At 30.6% G+C, this 5073-nt stretch overlaps 1 long non-coding RNA gene across 1 annotated transcript; it reads left to right on the plus strand.

Moving 5' to 3' along the window:
* Positions 1-4456: 4456 nt before the first annotated feature.
* On the plus strand, positions 4457-4860 carry LOC123896040. Its single transcript, XR_006804555.1, has 3 exons — positions 4457-4498; positions 4593-4641; positions 4728-4860. It is a non-coding gene; the product is annotated as an uncharacterized LOC123896040 (long non-coding RNA).
* Positions 4861-5073: the final 213 nt, after the last annotated feature.

The following is a 5073-nucleotide window of genomic DNA, read 5'->3' on the forward strand; positions in this document are numbered from 1 at the left end:
AATTTTTTTTTTTATGTTCATAGAATATTAGATGTATTCAATCCTTGTTATAAATCAAATACATTAAACATTTCACGAAGATAAAGACCAGAAAAAGTATTAGTGTATTAGTGATGAATGAAAATGGACATTGATACTTCCTATAAAAACATCATAAACATAGTACTTCATATGAAAGCCTGAAAGGTCGATGGCCTGTAACTTCCAAATGTTTTTGAAATTCTTGAGCAACTCCCATGATTTTCATATATCCTGATAATAAATGAAGTGATTATAAATTAAAATTAAAAATTATATATATTTTCAAAGCAAAGACAAAACTCAAAAATCATTGATAGATATTTTAAGAAATATTCAACCATACACATAGAGTAAAAACTAAGAAGCAACTCAAGAAAAGAAGAAACAATAACAAAAATAAGAAAATGGAAATAGAATAAAAAATTGAAACTAATAATTTGGTCGTGATATCTCTAGCAGCTCTTTCTCTTATCTTTGTATTCATGGCCACAATTTATGGTGCATCCTGTGAACGAAATGTGGGGCACAAAAGAAAAGGAGAATAAATAGTATGGACTACACCGTAGAGGAGAAGAGAATATTTTTTTATGCAAAGAGGAAGAGATAACAAAACTCTTATTCTCATCCTTTTCTAAGAAGTACTAATGGAATTGGTAATTAAAAGATCAAGAATCTGAAGAGGCTTTTTTTTTGTTGGAATGTGAAGTGTTTTACGGAAAATTGAAAAGGGTTGAATTGAATTGTTAAAAGTTAAAACAATTTAAAAGGTTTTTTTGTTGGAAATTAATTACAGTATATGAAAATTTAGGATTGGGCAATTTCTTTGGAACCAGAGAAATGTCACATGCAGAACATTTGGGCGGATTCATTAATTTAATGGTGAAGTTAATTAGGTGGACTTAAGTGCAATTAGGCGGGATTATGACATGTTTTGGAGGGAAAATTATTGTTGCAAAGTATTTTGTCTTAATATATAAAGGATCAATGCAAAGGTGGATGGTGCTAATTTCTCTGTTGTTGGCTGATACACGTACATGGGCTGTGCAACAAGAGTCGACCCGCCCGAAACCCGAGTAACCCGACTAAAAAATGAAGAAAACGGGCGGATTTAGACGGGTTGCGGGTCAACGGGTTACATTTGTCAGTCTTGCACGGATATTCATGGTCGGGTGCGGGTTTAGAAATTTTGACCCTTCGGTACCCATACCCGACCGATAAATTAATTATACTAACTTCTATGCAGTCTAGCTGTGTTTTACAGGACATGTCCATAAACTTTTTTAAAAATAAATTAATAGTAGTACTATATCTATTTACCTACACCTACTTTCCTTGAGACACACAAATACACAAAAACAGTATATGACCACTGACACACTCTAAAATTACTATTTTCAAGACACTTTTTTTCTTCTCTTTGATACATTTCCAACTTTCAAAGACACGTCCACTACTACTACTGTCAGATTATTAATTTATTATTTATCATTTATAATTATTAACTTACTATCTCGTTTTAAAATAAAATAAAAGACTAGTACTCTCCTGCCAACTAGTACTAGAACTTTAAAGCAATTCATATTTCATAGTTCATCACCTTCTAGTTCTTTCACTTTCTAAAGTTAGATACACTCTCTTTTTTTCACTACCAGCGAGAGCGAGAACTCATCACCACTTCACAATCACAAGCATCTCACTCCACCTCCAATATGAGTTGCAAACCTTGAAATCTATTGCAGACTGTAATGGAGCTGCATCCCTAAACTAAATCTTTGTCTATTGAACAATATACAGTAAATATGCAACGGTGAGCTTTTTTTTTTTCTTCTTCTTCTTCTCCTCTTCCGTTCATCATCAATCTCTTGAAAGCACTATGGGATCTAGACTTACCCGACCAGATCCGTTTGATCTACCCGACAACCGATCTGTTTGCCACCCGACAAAACCGTGTCATTGATCAGTCGAAAATGGGTGTACTTTTATCTTCATCGGTTATGGTCGGTTTTGCTATTTTTGGCCCGAATCCGACCATATCCGACCGATGCACAGCCATATACAACAATTGATAAACAAAGATGATGCCAAAAATTAAATCATGAGGTTGCTATTTGCACCCATTTTCCTAACATCCTCATTTTACATAATTATTATTAAGACCCTCACTTTACATATTGAGTAAGGAAGTGGAAACCTTGCAAATTTTGAGTAAAAAATAAAACGAGAAGAAACATTTGTCAAAAAAACAAAAACAGAGACAAATAAAATAAATTTAAGCACACAGCACCTCACATAAATAAACGGAACCGGTTTTAAATCCATGCAAATTCTCATAAAAGTGTACCATAGAAGTCTAGTCTAAGAATCTATTTTCAATAGCTTTTATCAAAATTTATTTTTTTTATCATTCATCATCTCTCAGTGTCTCACTATCTTAAAAAAATAGATTTTAATGATTTAAACAAACGGAAAATAGCTTTAGATTTTTTTATCATTCATCATCTCTCAGTGTCTCACCATCTTAAAAAAATAGATTTTTATGATTATAAACAAACGGAAAATATGTTTAGATTTTCTTCAAGAAAATTTCTTGAAAATGATTTTTTTCAAAAAAAATCATTTTTTTTTTTTAAATATTGGTCTTTTGTGCATGGATCATTAATTTTTTGAGATTTAAAAAAAAAGATTTTGTTTGAAAAAAATCATTTTTAAGAAAATTATTTTTTTTAGAGATTTTGAAAAAAATCTAAAGGTATTTATTTTTTGGGACAGAGCTAGTATTATATATTCTGTTAATAAGCGATATTTTTGAAACAATAGCATTAATTTTTTTATTTACTTATTTACAATGAATTGGGGATTGAATTCATGACATATAGTGTACTACTCAAATTCCTCACCACTAGAACAAATCTAGTGGCTTGCATTAAATATAGGGCTTGTTTGTTTCAGCTTTGAAAAAATTAATTTTTTCTTTGTATTTTTTAAAATGGATTTTCTAAAACTGTTTTTCAAAATATTACAAGTTTTTTATATTCGTTTTTTCTAAATTCAAACACTAATTTTGACATCATATAACATAAAAACACACATTATTGAAGTTCAAAACATAGTCAAAATCATAATTTTTTTGAAAAAGTTGTATTTCAAAAATGATTTGTATGAAAATCTATTTGAAATAGCTTCAAAATTAAATGATTTTTCGAAATTTTGATATCCAAAAAAAGTTTCAATAAAATGATCAAATACCTATAATAACATTTTAAGAATAACTATTCAAACCAAATTTTAATTTGAAGCTTTTATAAAAAAATTCTTTGTAAATTTTTTTTAGTCAAAATTATTTAACACTACAAGAATCTATTTTAAAAAAATCTATATGTCTGAAAAAAGAAAGAAAGAGAGAGAATATTTCTTAAAACAAACAAATTTTGATTTAAAAATACAAAATATACCATAGACTGAAAAATGATATGCTAAATGCACTAAGATTTCTAGTTGAGTACACGGGTACGGTCCTTCTAAGTTGAGCTGGTCATTTCCGATACAAGATTCTACCTTGGGTACTCCATATGTCCCAAAATAGAAGGGAAAATTTGTCAAAAAAACACTACAAGAATACCTCAATTTATTGGTGGATTCAAATAACACTTATTGGCGGCCTAAACCCTCAGTAAGTTACTGGCGGCCTAAACATTCAGTAAGTGAGAAAAAACCCTCACAAAATTAAAAAAATATATTTTTTTTAAAGGATGTACTAACTTAGTGGCGGCTTTGACAGCCAGTAAATTGACATGAACTTAGTGGCGGCTTTGGCCGTCGGTAATAAGGAATTAAAAAAATAATTAAAATCTTATTATTTTTTGTTGTAAGTTGTGATACTGATACACAACATAGAAGCTTTAAAGTTTAAACATATGTAGAAGCTCTCATCTCTCCTTCTCAAATTTCTTTTTGTTTCATCTCCATTCACCATCACCAACTACCTCTCATCCCCTCTCTTTCTACAATTACGCCGCAACACACAAGAAAAACATCAAAAGCTCTCATCTCTCTGCATTTTAAACCCAATATCACCACCATCATTAATAACAACACCACCATCACCGCTGCCAGAGATCTACAGATCTGTCTTGCATCTTTTTCTTCACTGGCCAAACCCTCCAACTCTGTTGTCGAAAGCAAAGGTCCGGTTGTAAATATGGGGAAAGTGTATTAATACGGGTCATGCTAAAGAGTGCCCCGAGACACTTGTTAAGTATACCAAAAGATTGACTTATAAGTATACTTAACAAGTGCATATATCATATTTTGAAATTAATTTTTGGAGGGCAATTAGATATCTAAATTATAATACAAGATATCTAAATTCGGATTCATGATTAGTGCAAAATTTCGAGTTTACACCGCAATTCTTATAAAGTTGATGTATCAGAGACTAGGCAAATGATGTTTCAGATGATTTCAATTTTCCAATCCGGTAAACGATACAGTCTTTCACAAATATAGTATGATTTATTTAATTGAGAAAGTTGTACAATATTGTAACTTAGTTTTCTGTCAATTTTCATCAGAGATCCTGTTGATAGAGAATTGCAATCTAGTAACTTGTTTCTTGCCAAGGTTTGTTAAAAATCAAACTATTTTATTTGATGAAGCCTTAGTTCAATGAATCTTCGTTTTCATTAGATGTTTTATTATCAATGCAGGCCTGGTTTCTTACCGATCAACGGATGACAAGAAGCCGGTCTTCTGAATTGCGGTATTATCATCGCACCTTGTATATCTTTTTCAAAATCATGTTCACAAAAAGCACTTATATGATTAGTGCTTATGCTATAAGTGCGCTTAATTAAGTTGTTTATCCAAACAAGAATTAAATTCATTATTCAAATTTCAAAAAGGACGGAATAAGTCACTCTATGTTTTTTCAAAATTCATTATCTAAATTAATCTTATAGCGGGATTACAAACAATAAGTCAAAATAAATTGGAAAAACGCTATAAACCCGCTCTTCATTTGATAGAAGTCTTAGGCTAGGTATAATGGCCAAA

Source organism: Trifolium pratense, linkage group LG1 (assembly GCF_020283565.1).
Source record: "Trifolium pratense cultivar HEN17-A07 linkage group LG1, ARS_RC_1.1, whole genome shotgun sequence".
NCBI classification, from domain to species: Eukaryota; Viridiplantae; Streptophyta; class Magnoliopsida; order Fabales; family Fabaceae; genus Trifolium; species Trifolium pratense.